Genomic DNA, 20,808 nt, shown 5'->3' with positions numbered 1-20,808 from the left:
TTATTAACCATCAAGGACGGGAGCAGCAAACCGGGCCACCTGCAGGGGAGAAGGGCAACAAAATGGCCCATTAGCGCTGGTGGTGGTGGCGACAGCACACCGGAGGTGTTTCGGGGGTGCAGAGAGAGACGGCTGCAGGGGCAGACTGCAGGCATGTGGGGCAGTGGCAGCAGTGGGGCAGTGCACAAGGGCAGCAGGGGACAGAGGGGGCTCACTGGCGCTGATTGTCCCAGCCGTGAACTGCTTCTTAAAGTCCTTACACATGGAACGATGTACTCATGATGCAATATCGTGAACGATTTCCCTTGAACTCTCCCCGTCACTCCAGGACACGATATGGTGCTTAAACAGCACATTTTGACATAAGAACTAGCATGCAAGATCTAAAGATAGCTGCCTGTGAGATCCGTGATACAGCCATCTGTGTAAAAATATGAGATATGGTAAGAACTTACCCTTGTTATCTCTATTTCTACGAAGTCCATAGGGTTCCACAGGATACCTTGGGGTATAGGTGTGACGTCAGTCGCAGGGCACCAAAGAGTTAAGCTTTCAGCCTCCCAGGATGCACTAGGTCCCCCTCCTATACCCCGCCCCCGGGCCAAGGCACCTCAGTTAGTTACCAAGCCATAGGCCGGAGGAGGAGAAGGAAGAGAGAGAACAAAGATCTGGACACATACAAGAATCACATTCTCACCAGAGGGAGACGGAAAACCGGTGACCAGAGCAAAGCCCATCTGCAGCACAGGTGCGACAGGGCGGGAGTCCTGTGGAACCCTATGGACTTCGTAGAAATAGAGATAACAAGGGTAAGTTCTTACCATATCTCATATTTTCTACTTCAGGGTCCATAGGGTATCCACAGGATACCTTGGGGATGTCCCAAAGCAGTATCCTTTAAGGGTGGGGACGCTCCTGTGCAGAAAGGAGAATCCGCCGCCCGAAGGAAGCATCCTGAGAGGCGAAGGTGTCAAACCTGTAATACCTCACGAAGGTATGGACAGAAGACCACGTAGCAGCCTTGCAGATCTGAACTGCCGAGGCACCACGTCGAGCTGCCCACGAAGGACCCACAGACCTAGTGGAATGAGCCTTCAGAGAAGGAGGGACCGGTAGGCCTTCATGAAGATAAGCTTCAGAAATAGCCATACGGATCCAGGCTGCCAAAGTTTGCTTTGAAGCAGGCCAACCCTTTTTACGGAAGCCAAAGAGGACAAACAAAGCGTCCGACTTCCTAAACGAAGAAGTGCGGTCAACATAAGTCCTTAAGGCCCGCACAACATCCAAAGAGGCCTCACCCACGGAAAGACCCGGTGAGTTAAAGGCCGGAACAACTATTTCCTCGTTAATATGAAACTGGGAAATAACTTTGGGAAGAAACTCGGGCCGAGTGCGGAGCACTGCCCTGTTCCCATAAAAAACCAAGAAAGGGGGTCTACAAGAAAGAGCCCCTAACTCAGAAACACGTCTGGCCGAAGCAATGGCCAGAAGGAAAACAGTCTTAGCTGTTAGCCATTTAAGATCCACTGAGCCCAGTGGTTCAAACGGCGGTCCTTGGAGAGCCCTCAGGACCACAGCCAAATCCCAAGGCGCCACAGGTGGAACAAAGGGCGGCTGAATGCGGAGAACACCCTGCATAAAGGTGCGCACATCCGGGATTGTAGCAATCCTACGGTGAAACCAGACAGATAGGGCCGAAACCTGTACCTTCAAAGAAGCAAGGCGAAGCCCATGATCTAGTCCCGCTTGCAGGAAGGCGAGAATCCGAGACAGACGAAACTCCCGCGGTGCATAACCTCTCGGTCGACACCACTGGAAGAACGTATGCCACACGCGATGGTATATCCTCGCGGAAGACGGTTTCCGAGCTCGTAACATGGTACGCACCACAGAGCTGGAAAACCCCCGGGACCTCAGCATGGCCGTCTCAACAGCCACGCCGTCAAAGACAGCCGAGTCAGGTCCGGGTGAAGGCAAGGACCCTGAGACAGAAGGTCCGGTCGTAGCGGCAACCGCAGAGGAATGTCCACGGACAGACCCTGAAGGTCTGAGAACCAGTGCCGTCTGGGCCACGCGGGAGCTATCAACAGGAGCGTCCCTCCTTCCTGTTTGAATTTCCGGATTACCCGTGGAAGAAGGGAGACCGGAGGGAACAGGTATGCGAACCGGAACGTCCACCGGACGGACAGAGCATCCACCAGAGACGCCCCTTCGTCTCTTGTGCGAGACCCGTACACCGGCAACTTGTTGTTGTGCCGGGACGCCATGAGGTCGATTTCTGGAAGACCCCACCTGTCCACCAGTAGTTGAAAAACGTCCGGGTGCAGGGACCATTCCCCCGGATGAACGTCCTGGCGACTTAGAAAGTCCGCCTCCCAATTGAGCACTCCCGGGATGAAGACCGCTGATATGGCCGGAAGATTGCGCTCCGCCCAAACCAGGATCCGAGAGACCTCTACGAGAGCCGCCCGACTGCGAGTTCCTCCTTGCCTGTTTATGTAGGCCACGGTGGTAGCGTTGTCCGACTGGACCTGCACCGGGCGACCCTGGAGAAACCGCTGTGCCTGCTGGAGAGCATTGAAGACCGCACGGAGTTCCAAGATATTTATTGGAAGCTCCGCTTCTGTCGGCGTCCACCTGCCCTGGAACAAGTGTGGACCCGAAACTGCTCCCCAGCCCCGAAGACTGGCGTCCGTTGTCAACAGGACCCAATTTGGAACCCAGAACGGACGTCCCTTGTTGAGGTGGGTCGTCTGTAACCACCACGTAAGGGACAGGCGAACCTCCTGGGTGAGCACAATCGTCTGGGACTTCAGAGACTGAGTCAGCCCGTTCCACTTGGACAGGATCAGGTGCTGCAGAGGTCTGGAGTGAAACTGGGCGTATTCCACCATGTCGAACACCGACACCATGGAGCCCAGTAACCTCATCGCCGAGTGTAAGGACACCCGGCGGCTGTGCAGACAACTGCGCACCCTTGACTGTAAAGCAGAGATCTTGTCCTCCGTCACGAAGATCCTTTGCTGTCCCGAGTCCAATAAGGCTCCAAGATGCAGAATCCTCCGAGACGGGATTAGAGTGGACTTCTGCCAGTTGATTAGCCAGCCGTGCCGTTGCAGCAGTGCAATGGTCAGGTCCAAGTGGCGTAACAGGAGCTCTGGAGATCCTGCCACCAATAACAGGTCGTCCAAATACGGCAACATGCGGACTCCCTGCAGCCGCAGAGAAGCCGCCATGACCGCCATCACCTTGGTGAAAACACGTGGTGCTGTTGCCAGGCCAAAAGGTAACGCCCGAAACTGGAAGTGGTCGCTGCTGATTGCAAACCTGAGGAACTGTTGATGGCGCCAAAGAATAGGGACATGCAGGTAAGCGTCCTGTATGTCCAATGACACCAAGTAGTCCCCAGGTTCCAGCGCCAGAATGATGGACCGTAGGGTCTCCATCCGAAACTTCGGGACCCGCAAAGACTTGTTGAGTGCTTTGAGGTTGAGAATCGGACGATATGACCCATTGGGTTTCTGTACCAAAAATAGATTTGAATAGAAACCCTGGCCCCTCTGGGAGAATGGAGCCGCCACTATAACTCCAGCCTGGAGCATAGTGTGCAATACCTTCCGCAGCTCCGTAGCCTTGTTCCGGTCTGATGGGAGACCCGTGGTGAAGAAGCGAGCCGGGGGTCTGTGCCGGAAGGAGAGGGCGTATCCGTGGGAAACCACCTCCAGAACCCAAGTGTCTGTCGTAGTGGTCGACCAACACTGGGCGAACTGTAGCAGGCGGCCTCCCACCCTGGGATCCCCCAAAGGGAGGCCCGGACCGTCAGGCCGCAGGCTTGCCATCTGGCTTGGGGGCCGGACGTCTGGTACTCCATGCCTGCTTCCGGGGCTTGACCGATTTCTTAGGGCCAGCCTGTCGAGGAAACGACTGTGGTTTGGGCCTGCCCTGGGCCCTAGATGACCGAAAGGACGATGGTCCCGAACCAGAAGGAGCAGCGGCCGACGGGAGACAGGCAGATTTGGCTGCCGCCAGCGTGGCCACAATCTTATCCAGATCCGGACCGAAGAGAACTTCTCCGGTAAACGGCAACGCTTCCAGACCTTTCTTGGAATCTGCGTCCGCCTTCCAGGATCGCAGCCACAAGGTGCGACGAGCAGCTACCGCTGCTGAAGAAATTCTAGACACCAGAGTACTAATGTCTAGAGCCGCCTCGTTGATGTAGGTGGCCGAATCACGGAGATTGCCAATCAACTCCGCCTGATCGGCCGGACAGTCGGATTCAAAAGAAGCCTCTAATGAATCCGCCCAGCGCTCCATCGCTCTGGCAACCCAGCAAATGGCCATAGCCGGCCGTGCTGCCCCCCCAGCAAGGGAATAAGCGGACTTCAGGCAGATTTCTACCTTGCGGTCCGTAGCATCCTTAAGGGAGGACATGGATGGCATCGGCAATGTGGCACTACGGACAAGACGGGTCACGTGAGAATCCACCTGTGGAGGGGATTCCCACTTCGCAAAATAATTATCCGCGAACGGATAAGCCACCGCCAGGCGTCTCTGCGGCTGGTATCTTTTGCCAGGTTGTTTCCACGCCTCCTCTAAATGGTCCACCAACTGACCCGAAAGAGGAAAGACTGTGGCATCGCCCTTCACATCTTTGAAAAAGGCATACTTAGATTTAGCCGCTGGGGGAACTTCGTCCTCAATCACCAAGGCTGTGCGGACCGCCCGAATAAGTCCAGGAATATATACTTTGGACTTAGCATCAGCGTCCTTAGTATGGAGAGGTTCCTGATCGTAAGGATCTAGAATCTCCCCATCATCAGACGTCCCTTCGTCATCCTCATAAGGAGCGGACAGAGACGCCACCGGCCTTTTATGAGACCGCATCACAGACTCCCCTTGCAACACATCCGACAAGTGCTGTACAGAACTCGTCAGGGAGTTAACCCACGCTGGCTCCTGAGAACCCGGGAGCGGGGAAATAGGGAGACTGGGGGGTACCACCAATTGTCGTGGGAACCCCTGCATGGGTGACGACACCACAGACTGCTGGGACAAACCCATCGGAGTAAACGCGGGCTGCGGAGCTAACTGGCCCACTAAAGCTGTTAACGCCTGAGCGAAACAAGCCCAGGGCGGCTCCTGTACCGGTGCTGTAACCGTAATAGGCCGCGCCATGGACAAACACTGCCGGCAAAGGCCCTCCGCGCTACCCTCCCCCTCCGCTAACGGTACTTTGCACGTGGTACACTGTAGCCGGAGGGGAAAATCACTTTCAGACATGATGGCACCACGTATGTGACCTCTCTCACCAATTAAGTATTAAATAGGCGAGAGACCACCCTGCAGCACCGCACCGCAAGGGCTTTAGCAGAAAGAACAGGGACAGTAATAAAGCTGACAGTTTAGAGAAGAAAAGATTACAGGCAGCAGCGCTAGCACAGTCACATACAATGCAGAAAAATAACAATTCCTGCACTAACAGCGCTGATCACTCAACTACACAGACACAGGGCCTGGTAGGACACAGCGCTGCATACACAGACCTGACCACAGCGGAGGAGAGGTATGCGGGGGGACCCAGACCACGATGCTTCCGTCCAGCGCTTCCAGCAGCGTTCACCATGCGTTCTGGAGAAGATGGCCGCCGAGGAGCAGAGAGGAGGCTGGCCTGGGGGAGGAGCGCTGCCACAGGACCAGTCGGCAGCATGCAGAGAGGGCTGTGTGCAGCGGGGGAGGCGCCGGCTGTGAGACAGGGAAGGCGCGCTCCCCTGGCATGCATTTAACCCCTGGGACGCCGCAGCGCTACCGCTCTGCTGCGGTCCGCTGTCCCAGGGGGTAGTGGAAGCGCAGGTTGGTCGCCTGGCTCCACGCTGCAGCCAGTCCCCAGGGAGCCCCCTGCCTGGGGACTTAGGACCATGTGATCAGCGGGGACCCACCGCGGGACCCCGCTGCTTACCTCTGTCCCCCTTGAATCCGGCCATGGTCCGGAGCATCTGGGGTCACCGCTAGCTGTGACCCCAGACGCCCACCAGCATCCCCGGATCAGTACCGGCGTTCTGGTACCGGCGGGGTGTAGGGAAGACAGCATGGACGTCAGGACTGACTGTCCATGCTGTACATCCAGATGTGCAGCCACAGCTGCATGAAGAATAAGCTTCAGGGGCTCTTCTAGCCCCCACTCCAACAGGTGCACCCGACTCCGGCCGGGCACCAAACTAAACTGAGGTGCCTTGGCCCGGGGGCGGGGTATAGGAGGGGGACCTAGTGCATCCTGGGAGGCTGAAAGCTTAACTCTTTGGTGCCCTGCGACTGACGTCACACCTATACCCCAAGGTATCCTGTGGATACCCTATGGACCCTGAAGTAGAAAAAAGGGATTCCTAAGATGCCTATTTATTATATAAATAGGTGTGGCTGGATGGCCTTAGTACACAATCTCTTCTACTGTGCTTTTTGTGGAATTAGATGGTTTTCATTGACTAGTTGTTACCAGTGGCGGCTCCAGAGGTGGGGCTGTAGTGCAGTTCAAAATTCAAGTAGGGGAGCAACACCAACTGCCATTTCAAACGCTGCTAAACATAGATGGCTGGGACTCACTGGCAGTAGGTGTGGCTCCCCTATTTGAATTTTGAACTGTACTGCAGCCCCACCCCTGGAGCCTCCACTGGTTGTTACTAATCTTTCTCTCACAGCTTGGCCAAGCCAGCCAACCCACCACTGGTATCCCCAGTTGTAGGATAATCCCTGCCACACCAGCAACTGGAACCTCTTAGTTTTGACTTAGTAATAAAAAACCTTAAAGGCAGATTTACAAAATGGCAGGTTTGGTGGTGTTTTCAAATCAGCGTCCATCACCTATATACTGCTGGATTCACTAATCAGCTATTTGGATGGTGCTTTTAAATCCGCTGGCAATGGGTGACGGGTTTAAAATGGGCAAATTGACGGTGGTTTACCCAAACCGCCACATCTATGTGGCCAATCAGAAAGTGGGGACTCACAAAACACTTTCAATGATGGCAATAATTATGTATTGATAAAGGAGGAAAGGAACATTAATAACACTGTTATGGGGCAATAGTATTTTATCAATATAATTGGGTGCTACAATAATTTTTTTGGGGGGGAATAAGAGCAATATTTTATATTAATTAATTGTTGGTGGTATAAAATATATTTGCCAACAAATATTTTATGATGTGGGCTCCATCTATAGAGTCATACAATAATAAATGTTTCCCATGTGCAGCACAGTTGGTGTAATGGTTAGCATTACTGCTCTACAGCACGGTCTATGGTTCGATTTCTACCAAGACCCTAACTGTGTGGCGTTTGTGTGTTCTCCCTGTGTTTGCATTGGTGATACTCCCACAATCCAAAAACATACTGGTAGGTTAATTGGATTCTGACAAAAAAAAATAACCCTACAGTATATATGTATGTGTGATAGGGAATATAGATTGTAAGCTCCACTGGGGCAGGGACTGATGTGAATGGCTAAATATTCTCTGTAAAGCGCTGTGGCATATGGGTCTGATTCAGAGTCACACATTATGCAGATATTCACGCAAACATCTGTTTTTTCTTCTGCATATGTGACACAGTGCATGGATCGCAAATGTTATCGCACGAAGACGCAGAAAAGATTTAGGCGCAGGATTTGTGGAATTCAAAGGGCTTTCCGGGGAGATAGTAGTGGGGTCACTAGGCAGAGGCGGGCGTGTCACTGCAAGTGGCTGCGCCCAAATGGTACACATCCGCCACACTGGAGGCCATGGTCAGACAGAGAAACTGCACCTGCCATAGGACTGGTGTAGGTTTCAGTGGTGCATCCGATGGTGCATCATTAGACACACTGAGATGGAAATGCAGCATCGCAAGACGCTTCATGTAGGCATCTCTGTATTAAGAAAATCACCCACAGCATAAGACGCAGCCGCATCTGCGGCAAAAGACAGAGGAATCTGTATGCGACTCTGAATCAGCCTCTGCTATGTGTGCTCTTAATATATTTTTAAACATCAATTAACATTTAATTAAACAAACCGCCTTTTAGTAAATCTACCGGTACTTCCTCATCTTTGCACCCCCCTGCTGGAGGCACTGGGTATGCTACTTACTTATCTTCACTAGTCAGTGAAGATACGTTAGTAGCGTAAACATGAGTAAAAATACCATTCGCCCCTTGCGGGCTCGCTTCGCTCGCCACAAGGATATGTTCCCCCTGCATGCCCACTTAAATGGTAGGGAATGACGTTGGACACTGGCTGATCTTTACCCTACTTACGTATCTTCACTTCATTACCCTCGCAGGGATCAGGAAAGAAACTACTGAGTGAGTGGCTGAGTACCGTGCCTTGTATTCCTGTCTTTAAAAGGCACTCCCTTTCGGCGTTGTATTTCCATATTAGAAGACATGGGGCACGCCAGCTCGCATGAGGAATGCTGGGAGCTGTAGTCTTTGTGTGTTAGGGTTACCCTGTGCAGCATGACATTGTGGACTGCATCTCCCAGCATGCACTGGGAAAGTACCTGCCTGGAAGTTAGTGCAGTTTATACTGTGTCCAGGAGGCTGCTACTATCCCGTTGTAGTATATAGAAGTGAGGAGACTGCGTTCCGGGACGTGACACTGACAGCTCCTGAGAGGTAACTGCTGCTGCTTGCCCTTTCCATTGTTGGGTGGAATTAAAGCTATATATGGCATTAAAGCAGTCTTCTATGTTGTTTAATCGAAATTTGGTGGTCTTCCAATGTAGCTTATGGGCTAGATAGAGCCTCAGCTCTTGGAAGTTTTTTTATGTTTGATATTTTTGCTGTGACCTGTTAAGCTAATTTTATTCACTACTGTGTGTCCCCAGGTAAATTATTATTATTAATTATTTTCTGTTACTTTTGGAAGTAATTGTATGCGTGCCCAACCACCCTAGTTCCATTTTTGTTGATATTTTGGTTACCGTGACTTGGTGCATTGCATGTATATTTTACAGACATTCAATATCAATTTAACAAGTGTCAATATTTGTTTATCACTTAAGAAATATTGGACACACTGTAAATCCGCGTGAAAAAAAATATTATTGTAAATAAGCACAGACGGTCAGAATACAGACAACAGCTTCCCAAAGGATTTTGGTAAGTATTTTAACCCTTACCGACCCGTCCCACAGCCTAACCCTAACGGTCCCTTCCCGCATCCCAACCCACCCCCTAGTGCCTAACCCTAATACTTACCGTCGGGATTGTGACTGTCGGGATGCCGCTGTCGGTATTGTGACCGTCGGGATCCTGACTACATCCCTTATTAACATATTCCTGCAGTGCATCATGTGTTAACTAATGAAATATAGCCTATGAATTTATAGTGAAATGTTATGTTTGCAGTTGAGTTTTAGTAGCTGGAGAGATCACCTATATTGTTCAAATGATATACACTGTAAATTATGGAAATTCTTTACCTTTTTCTGGCTGATTGTTATATGTAATATTTTACTTTTCGTTTCAAATGCCTTTGTCGAGAATTCTATTCATTTATTAGGTTATGCTACTGCTGTTTATGACATGTTTTCAATATAAATTGGCCCAAATATCATAGGCAAGTTCAAAGGTGTATTATAGTTGCCCGGAATCTCTTCTCTAGACCAGACTTCCCGATTGACATATGAAGAAAAGCAATTGCGCTTACACCCTTCCAGGAAATGCACATATAGGGGTAAATTTACTAAAGTGAGAGTTTTAGAAGTGGAGATGTTGCCCATAGCAACCAATCAGATTCTAACTATTATCTTATAGAAGGTGCTAGATAAATGTTATGTAGGATCTGATTGCTTACTATGGGCAACATCTCCACTTCTAAAAACTCTCACTTTAATAAATGTACCCCATAATGTCTGTTATATGCTGTATTTCTAGAGTCTGGATCTACAAAAATTATAAATATTTTGTTGAAAGAGATATTTGACATTTTGCAAGATTTTGTGCTTGCCATGAAACTTTTGTCAACAATTATATGTATCTGCCGTACACTGAAGTGCCAAAAGTCATGGGATAGCAGTATGTAAAGGTAATGGTAGGTGGCGTCACTGTACTGTGGCGTCTTGGTAATGCCCAGACCTGCGTCAGTTGTAATGTGACATCTTGTGAATCCATTTGAACACCGGCTAGGTTGCTCATGGCAAGGCAATGTGAATTATCAGAGTTTAAACGGGGCATGATAGTGGTTGACCGATGAATGGGACATTCCATTTCCGAAGTTGTGCATACATTCTACATTCCTCGATCGACTGTGTTATGTGTGTACCTGGAATACCTTATGGATGACATTACCATCCACGTGGACAGCGCAGTGACCGACCACAGGTGCTTTAATAAATGTGACCAACAGCATCTGGCCAGAATTGTCTGTAGCAGCAGACAAGTGACTGGCTGAAATCACGTCCACATTCAATGCAGGAGGTACCAGACGCATATCCAGCCGGTCAGTGCAGCATTCTTTAGCTTCCATGGTATATGGGTGTAGAAGACCCACCAGCGTGCCCCTTTTAACACTACGACACCGGACACAGCTCCTCACTTAGTTTTGTGTTGTTGCTAATTAGACCATTGAGGACTGGCAAACATGTGGCGTGGTCCTCTCCACAAGGGACAGTTCTTATCAGAAGAGCTGTGCCTTACATATTTGGTCATACATACAGAATTAATAAACCTTTTTCTATGCATGTGATTAGTTGCGGGATGCATTGTATTCAAAATGCGATGCTTGATGCATCCTGCCCACAGTGAGTTATATTATGTCATTCATCCAGGGTTTTACTCACCCCCCCTACACCCTGGTGCCCAAGGCAACTGCCTAGCTTTCCCTTGCGCTAGTGCAGGCACTGACCTTTTTATTGTTTTGTCGTGAATGAAAGAAAAAACAACTTTCATTTGTGGCTTTTTAGTGTGGCCTTAAATTTAAAGTTTTATGACATAACATTCAATTCCTCTGACTGGATTATGTAGAATTGTTCTTTATGATGCTGTAAATGCTGCTCATAAGAGGTCATGGGGACAGCATAACCATATTGGATTCTATAGCTTAAAGCTGCATACACACACAACGATTTTGTTACCAACAATTTTATGAACGATTTTATGAACGATTTTCTGTCAGATTATCTGTCAGATTTTTTTAAAGTGTAATGAACGATTTTTTTGAACTACAAACGATTTTTGCATATTCCCTTATAAAAAATGTTTTAGTTGACAAGTCTGACTGAACTACAAACGTGAACGCGCAAGAACGATAATCGTTCATCGTTTGACTCAGAAAGTGAACAATTTTTTCAAACGATTATTGTCAAATGATATCGTATAACGATAATCGATCAAAAAATCGTATGTGTATGGAGCTTTAAGCTTTACATTTGAATCCCTGAGTCAGGGTGATTGTCGCTGTCACAGTCTTTTCTTCATTTACCAGACAGACAGCCGGCACACGTGCACCTTTTATAATAAGGAGAAGTGGAGTTTGGCTTGGAGCCATTGTGTGCTGGTGTCAGCTGGTGTACACACCTGAGTTAACCTTTTCATTGTTGAAGTAAAGGGAATTGATATAGTATGTAGAATACCAATGGAGAAATGTCTTCTTGCATATCCCGTGACAAAGAAATATGTACACCATAAATGTCCATATATATTCAAAATATATTTTCAGTTTTCTTAATTGCTGACATGAATTTCTTTACTTATAGTTTTTAAAGTTGTTTTTTTTTTTTTTTTTATGTGCAATCCAAGTCTATGCAGGTTCCAGAGTGTATTAAACTGATTCAAATTCAAACGCATTGACAAATTGTCTGCCCAGTGTAATTAAAGGAGCAGGCTCATATTTTGGTCTTTGGAAAGAGACATTTCCTAATCGGCCTGTGAGAAATTTGCATGGGGGACGTAGTCTAAACTGCACATGTTTGCGTTTCCGCCACCTATAACCAGCCACAAAGTGTAAAGGTGCGTTCACACTGGGCGATGTTACTGAGCGATTGCACGATTACGACCTCGTAATCGTGCAATCGCTCAATAATCGTGCACAAATCGTGCACTTTTATGTCAGAAACGACCAGCGATGCGCGCTCCCGCTGGTCGTTTCCGACATTGTCCATCGCCTGGCCATGCAGTACAATCTGCCGATAACGACAGATTGGCATGTTCAGGAATGATGGACTGTGCCTGCACTGAATGACTGATCGACACTACAGGTGATGAGGAACGACAGTACGATTACGCTGTCGTAATCGTACTGTCTTTCCTGATCGCCCAGTGTGTATGCACCTTAAGTCTATTTGCTGGAAGGAAAAGGAAAATGGTTAATACCCCTCTCAGTGCACCCTCTCCATCCCCGCCAGCTCATATAAGTAATCCAGAGGTACTCAAACTCAGTACTCAGGACCCCCCACAGGTCACATTTTCCATGTCACCCAGCAGGTGCACAGGTGTAGTCATTACTCACTGACACATTTTAAACATTCCACAGGTGGAGCTAATTATTTCACTTGTGATTCTGTGAGGAGACCTGGAAAACATGCACCGTTTGGGGTCCTGAGGACCGAGTTTGAGAACCTGTAAAGTAATCCATTCCTGCCTAATGAAGTCTTGGTTTTCCACTTTAGCAACCTCTTAAGCTGGGTACACACCAGACCACAGGTTCTCAAACTCGGTCCTCAGGACCCCAAACAGTGCATGTTTTCCATGTCTCCTCACAGAATCACAAGTAAAATAATTAGCTCCACCTGTGGAACTTTTAAAATGTGTCAGTGACTAGTGATTACACCTGCTGGGTGACCTGAGGACCGAGTTTGAGAACCTCTGCACTAGATGATATGTCGTTCGATCCCGCGGAATTCGCACATCATCTAATGTGTATCCAGCATAAGGTCAGTGTGAGGTCGGCATACTCACTGTACACATAGTGAGTTTTGCACTAATGATGGCATTGGCATACCCTAATCCATACTTGGCAGGTGACACTCCAGATCTGCCTGACTCCTCTCTCCAGATGGTGCAGACTGTTGCACCGCTACTGGTGGTGCCATCTTGGCCTGCTAATACTTGTTCTTATCTGTGAAATGTAGCACATTTGTGTGAAAGTAGGAAGTTGATATCGCAAAAACATTAAATTGGAGAGTTATTTCTTAAAGTGCAAATGAGCAGAACCCCATAAGAAGCAATTACACCTAAGGTTTAGTTTTGGGGTGATAAACAGGGTTACGCTTCTGTTTTTACATATGTTTTTGATTGGCAGCCACAAACACTGGATTTACCTATCACACTGATCATAAATAATTTGATTTAGTCCTGGACCACCAACCTGTGCCACGGCACCCAGTTTGGGAACCACTGGCTTAGATATTGAATGTAATAGCCTTGCCCCCATTTTTAAGAAATGTCTTTATAATGTTCATTTAGGTCTCATTCACTCTTATCCATTCCTTCCCTCACTCATAATAAATGCATTAAAGAGCACTAATGGGTCAACTGCATTCTAAAATGTAAACAGAGTTTTATTTTAAATTTTATGATGTAGAACGTTAACAGGACAATAGATTATATAAGTATCAGTGTAAAATGCATGGAAAACGTGTTACATATGTATCGCTAAAGCGCATGTTACATTTTTTCCATTTTTATTCATTTTTCCAGTGCTTACTTGTGAATAAACCTTATTATGTAATGTTTCCTGTCTATTGAGAAGATCTTTGCATCATCAAGTCAGGAATCTTTATAAAAGGTGAGCTATTTTTCAGGTATAGTCTTGTCTGTTTGCTTATTGGGCTGGCATTCATAGTGAAGGTTTTGTCTCTATTAACATAATGTACTCAAGAATAGTAGTAAAGAAACCAGCTTTCTGTGTTATCTGTATAATTGAAAATATCCAATTTGACCAATTTTTATTTGTGGTGTTATAGGCGATTTACATTGTTATCTCTGCTGAGTTTATATGTCCTCCCAGTGTGTTTTCCACAGTGCTGATACATTCTGACAAGTTTATTAGTCACTGTCTTGATTATTCCGGTCTCTGTGTTATGGTGCATACACACGGTACGATTAAAATTAATGATATCGATCATATCTTTATCGTTCATATCGTGCATTTTTCGGCGATGCGCAGGCACGTATGGACTATAACGATATCGTCCATCGCCCATGCATGCAGGCCAACCTGGTTGATATTGACCAGGTTACTATAGGGACCCGCGATCGTTGAACGCGGGTCGTTGGCCATCGTTAGTGGGTTTGTGGTGTGCTGGATGATCAGTATAGATCATCCAGCACACCCGGGAGACCGTTCAACAATATCATTGTCGTTGACGATCGTCCCGTGTGTATGCACCATTAGATTGTAAAATCCACTAGGTCAGAGACTGATGTGTCTAGAAAAAAAATACTCCAAAGCTTTATATTAGTACTACTTTAGTACATCTGATCGTGATTCACAATATTTAACTTTTATAAAAGTACATTACATTAGAACAGACATTTCTATTGATTTGTTAGGTGATTAGGATAAGGTGTTTCAGTTGCCCATTTTTCATAGTACAATCATTGGAGCCAGCCATGATCAGAACCAGTGGTATAACTATTGCCGTAGCAGATCATGCAACTGCTATAAGGCTCAGTTTCATGGTGGCTCTGCAAAAGAGAAGGCGACGAGATTGTTTTCCTATATGTAAAGGTGTTCTGCCTAAGTAACATTCCAAGTTGGAAGTTCAGGGCAAATTAGACAAATTCTCTCACTCTGCCAAAACCATTCAAACTAACATTCCCTTCAGTGGCAAACGCAGGATTTCCAAAGGGGGGTTTCCAAATGCTTAATTTTAGAGCGAGCGTGGCCTGTCAATGAAGAGGGCAGAATTAGTACTTAACCAGCTTTAATAAGCGTCATACAAAGTGTATTTTGTGTATTCCAGCATATACAGGACCAGTGATCACAGTAAGCCATTAGATGCGCCAGTAGGCCATCTTGCCTGAGCTGAACGTATTTATTTTAGATGTAGGCACCATTCCAGACTATTGGAGCAAGTCCGGGAGCCTGGAGGAGCAGCAGAAGAACCTAGCACTGCCCCGGACATACTGTATATGTACATATTGGGCTCTATAGCAGTGCATCTCGAACAGTGCATGTTTTCCAGATCTTCTAGTTGGTGCACAGGTTATTTATTACTGGTTGATACATGTTAAAAGATCCACAGGTGGTGCTAATTATTTCATTTGTGATACTGAGAAGAACATGCAGCACAAGTAACAATTATATAACTATTTCTATTGTGGTCATGGTGTGGGCTGGGGAGAGGGGTTTCCAGGCAGACGGAAACCCCCCCCCTGCGTTTGCCTATGCCCTTGTCCATTTCCAATCATGCCATACATCTTTCTAGTGCTTTGCTCCTTTTAGCCTGTGAAAATCAGTACTCTCTTATACATCCGACTTACTAGTAGGTATCGTGTTAGGAAGTTTGCTTGGAGAAGCCAGTATAGTAATTATTTGTCACCATTCCCATAATCTTAGTGCCTTCCATTTAATCCTCTTCATATGTCATCATCCGCTAGCAACAAACAACCTAGTGTCAAGTCACAGATATAATATAACTGGGGACAACATCGCTTCACAACCAGGGGTCTGAAGATATGAGATACAGGCAACCCTACAAAATGAAGTACCTGCCAGTCTTCCTGACCAGATTCTATGACTGTAAAGAAAAACCTAATATACTGGGGGAAATGATTTATTCTCTGGGTCAGATAACTAAAATAAAGATAAATACCTACCAAGGAATTTGATTGTGCTAGATAATTGACCATAAGTAGCTGATTGGTTGCTTTGGGCAACTTCTCCACTGTATCTCTCATCAAGGCTTGATGCATTTCCCCTAAAGTGCCTTCCCATGTGCTGAAAGGAGTAATGTTACTAGATCTATCTAGTTAGGTTAAAGACCAAGTAAGTGCTTGCATATTGAAGAATCATCACAGGGATCTTAGCATGTTGGGAAGGTAATCAGCTAAGCCATGCTTCTGCCAATACTAGGCTCTTGGTAGACTGATGTATGTTTTATAGTAATATACTTCACCTATGTACTATTCAGGATCCATCCTATGGACAGACCCATACAATTACCCCATATGGCTTGTTTCAAACCAGCCATATATAATTTACTGCTCAATCCCTCCAAAATTGGATTAAAAACTCTTCTATATGTGGTACTTGGTAGACACCTGCCTGCTTGTGATTTATCTCAGTTCTTCTAAGGAGTGTTGAAGGTGTGCATCTGAGGGGGAAAATGGGAAAAAAACTTATTGAAACTTTTTCAGGCAATTACAGGAATAGCACTCCCGGCTTGCTGTCATGTCATAACGCCACAAATATTTTCCTCATGTCCAAAAAAATAAGCAAGTATGATTTATAGTAAAAAGGGGAAGTTCTTTGTTTTATTAAATAGAGGTTCAGCTATTATCGGTACAGTTCCTACAGATGTTATGGTGCATACACGCGGTCAGATTTTTCTTCAGATCTGAACTATAACGATTTAAAAAATCGTTCAATTGTTCATATCTGAAGGAAAATCTGACATGCCTGAACGATGGACGATGAACGATGCGCGTTCCCAATGGTCAGATAGCGATATCTGACATCTGATGTGTTTGCAGTTAGACTTGGACGATTCCATTCATTTTAATGCAGTCAAAAATCGTTCAAATCGTTCATCTGACAAATCTGACCGTGTGTATGCACCATTACTTTCAAAGTGCAAAACACTAGATACAATTCTATTTTTACTCCTAACAACAACAACAACATCTCCTACCTATCAACTGTCCCCATTTAGGCAGGCAGCCCTGCTTTGGGATCTTTGTCCATCCATCTCGATCGAGCGATAATATTGGGAGCTATGTCCTGTTCACCTCGTACCTGCAATTGTGTGTGCAGCATTCAAAAGGTGTATTTAGCGGAAGGGAACAGGACAGATGGAGGTACAGCACATTGGAAGTGCCTCCCTCTTGCCATGCATTCGTTTATCATCCCCAATAAAAATGTTATGAGAGATAAAATCTATAAGGGGTAGTCACTGAATCTTCCTCTCCATTCGAGATGTGGACTCCAGATGAAGCTTAGCACTCCAGTCTTTGGTCACACACAATTGTGCCTTTCCCTTTTCATCATTATGTAACGCCCCCTCTGACGGGAGCTGCAGGCAGAGTGATACAGTGCTCAGTGTGTTACCAGTCGCTGAGGAGCTGAGTTATACTGCTCTGGGTGTCTTTTTTTCTTTTTCTTCCTGTAGGGGAGAAAGAGGGAGATCCCATGCACTCACAGAGGTTGGGAACATGTTGCATGGTGTATGCCACTAATGCCCTAAAACTAAGCAGAGAGGAGAAGTCACCCCTATGAATATACACACTACAGCATGGGGGAGATGACTGCAGAGTGTACGTCCACAGGGAGTCTGAATAAGGCGAGTTACCCCATAAGAGGCCCTGGATAGGTCGACACCTTTGAGAAGGCGCAAGATCCTCCTAATTGAGGGAGGAAAGAGTCCCATGAACATAAATACCTAGCAGCCAGTAAAGGGAGTCACTGTAGAAGTAGTGTGGCTAAGTGAGAGGCACTGCGAAGTTTCATGAATAGGGAGAAGAGCTCCATCATGCTACAGTGGAGCTGTGAAGGCTATGGGCTAATCATGTTACTGTCATGTACATCTAAAACTCAGAAGCCTTTATATTGCTGGCCCAGTGTCTTGAGGGTGCAGACATGAGGAAAACGTTTGCATATTGCTGGCCATGTATATCAAGGGTGAGTGGAAAAACTGGGTGTAAAGCATCTGTCTATGTGGTTGTGTGTTACCCCACCAGATGCTCTACTGTCTACTTTGTGTGTTTTTCAGACATGTATTTTAAATTAGTTTTTTTTTTTAATCAACTTCTTTGAATGACAAAATGTTTTCATTGCACCACACTTACTCAGAAAGGTTTTGAGGTATGAGCCTACAAAGTGAACACTTTCTTTAGTTTTCTTTCATAGAGAAAGTGTACCTAGCACCTGCACACAGCACAGGCAGCAATTTTGTTGACTGACCCAATGTCCATGAGAACGGCAACTTCTATTTATTTGTTACCAGTTATTTATATAGCACACACACATTCTGCAGAGCTTTACAGAGAATATTTTGCCATTCACATCAGTCCTTGCCTCGGTGGTGCTTTTTGGCAGAATCCAATTAACCTTCCAGTATATTTTTGGATTGTGGTAAGAAACCAAAGCACCAGGATGTAACCCATGCAAACATGGGAAGACATACAAACTCCACTGCCCGTCCTATCGTAGTGAGTTTCTAATGAATGAATCAGCTGAATATTGCCTACACCTTAGCTACTTCCTCTGTATGTAGACCACAAGTACACTTTAGCAAAGGACAGGCTTTTAGCAGCATAGCTGCTGCCTTACAAAGGTCTAAAAATGTTTAATGAGCCAAACCAGCTTTTACAATATTAAATCATCTGGCTATCTTATTGTTTTATTGGTTACCTTTTGTCATCTCTGTTATTGCTTTAATATCTGCTTTTATTTATCCCAGGTGCTTTCTATTGCGGTTATTAATACTACACATTGAAGACCAATTCAATAAGCAGACCTATCGTCACAGTTCATAACAAGTTACTTTAAATGTGAGTCTCCAAGCTTTATCTGGACAATTCATTCCAGGCACCTAGGAGTTAATGTGCTGGAAGGCTGGGACCAAAGAGGGAGCTTGGAGACCAACAGAGAGTGATCCAGCCCTCTCCGCAGTGACCTAACACAGAGCACTGCACAGAGTAAACCTCAAACCGTAAGTCCATTCTGTATGTCTTACACAGAACTAATGTTTTGCTACCTTCTAAGGAGTTATTGTATGTGTAACAGTATCTGCCTATTGGTAACCTAACTCTGCAGTTGTTTGGTTACTTTCACATAATCCTGCCCAGCCCTGCAGACATTATTCTGTCAGTGCAATGAGATATTTCAAAATATCGACATGCAACATGTTGACACTGCTGAAATGTCAACAGACCATCCCTGGTGGTTTAGCGGTGACTTGCCTGCTCCCAATGTCAGCGACGACTCCATCGACCACTTAAGGGTCCCGGCAGTCATGTGTGCAGCAGTTCCGATGCAGACATCTGTCGGAGCGGTTGTTCAGGTGAGTATTCTCCCCCTATTCCTAATCCCTAGCCCTAACCCTCCTGCCCCGCAGCCTAACTGACATTCTGACTGTATCCCGTTACTGCAATCCAGTTACTTTAATTTGTCCTGCTGATTGCCTAGTTCTGCACCCAATGTTGTAAATTAAGTTATTAAAGTTATTTATATCACACATCTTACAAAGTGCTTTACAGAAATTATAGTAATCATTCACATCCGTCCCTGCCCCAGTGGATTTTACAATATACAGTATATCCCCTAACACATTGCCACACACATACTTATTTTTTGACCAAACCATTTAACCTATCAGTATGTCCTTGGAGTGTGACAGAAAAATGGAGCACACAGAGGAAACCTTCGTAAACATGAGGAAAACATAAAAACTCCACACAGATAGGTATGTGGTAGGGGTCTTATCCATGATCGGAAGCTGGGAGGCAGCAATGTTGTTTCCTTAGTTGCTGCAGAAAACACATATTACACTGAACCCCAATACTACACTATTTCTATGCTTAACAATTCAGTGTATGCACCCCAACTCTGTAACCTGTGCCGGAGCACAATGTACATTGTACAGACTCCTCTATTCATATATACAGTTGAACTACTCTGTTAGAATTAGGATACATTGGCAAAGCAAATACAATCTCACCAGGACTGCTCATATAGAAATATGCTATTATCTTATTTGCTGCGTAAGATTGTTTATTTTCATTTTAGTAATATTGTGTGATTTGTTGTTTTGAATTAAGTATTTGTTTCTGCTACACTGTATTTAAATCTAATTGTCATTTACATTACTTTATTCACTTGTTGAGCAGCACTGCGGAACATTCTCTGCATCTTGGCAATTGTATAATAAAGAGCTGCCATTAAAGGGTTAATTGGTCTTTCAGCCATTTGGCCAGTACACTACATCTGACATCTATGTCTTGTCCCATAAGTTATGTGCATTCCTCTCAAACACTCTGTTTAATTGGTTCAGACGTGCCCTGCATCCTTTCCCCATGATTACTGCAAGGATAATAGCAAGGGAAGAAGGGGAGAGTGTTGAAGGGAGGAGTTGTCTCCTTTTGAAACTAGGGTAGTTGCACCTATATAAATCTCTAAACATTGTTCTAAAAGGAATTACTTGGACATTTTAAATATCTATACACGTTGGCAGATTAACCTGAGAGGTTGATGCATGTCATTTTACGTTTTAAGGAACATCCAGTAGGGTAAGGTGGGTATAAACGAATGCCTCTGTGGAGGGGGCATCCTTAAATAAGAAGGAGAATGCTTAGTGGTTAGTAGTCCACCCTTTAAGTCTCTCCTACCTCCAAGTTACACAACAATGTCACACACATCACTACTAGATAGTGGCATTCCCTTTGTGTAGCTCGGAAAGTCACACTCTCCCAAAATTATGCCTTTCTCACAGTTTGGAGGTGTGAACTAATATTATAGGCCCTGACTTGGGCACAGTTATGCAAAACGTGATGGACCTGTGGGATGCATGGGTTTGTTTGTTTTTCTTTTTAATCCAATTTTTCTCTTTTGAGGGAGTGTCCATCTCCACAGATCACCAGTTTTCTAATGTAAACATAATTTGAACCAAGAT

The sequence above is a fragment of the Taudactylus pleione genome, unplaced genomic scaffold (genome assembly GCF_031769625.1).
Source record: "Taudactylus pleione unplaced genomic scaffold, aTauple2 ptg000155l, whole genome shotgun sequence".
NCBI lineage: Eukaryota > Metazoa > Chordata > Amphibia > Anura > Myobatrachidae > Taudactylus > Taudactylus pleione.
Note: the sequence above shows the minus strand (reverse complement) of the source record.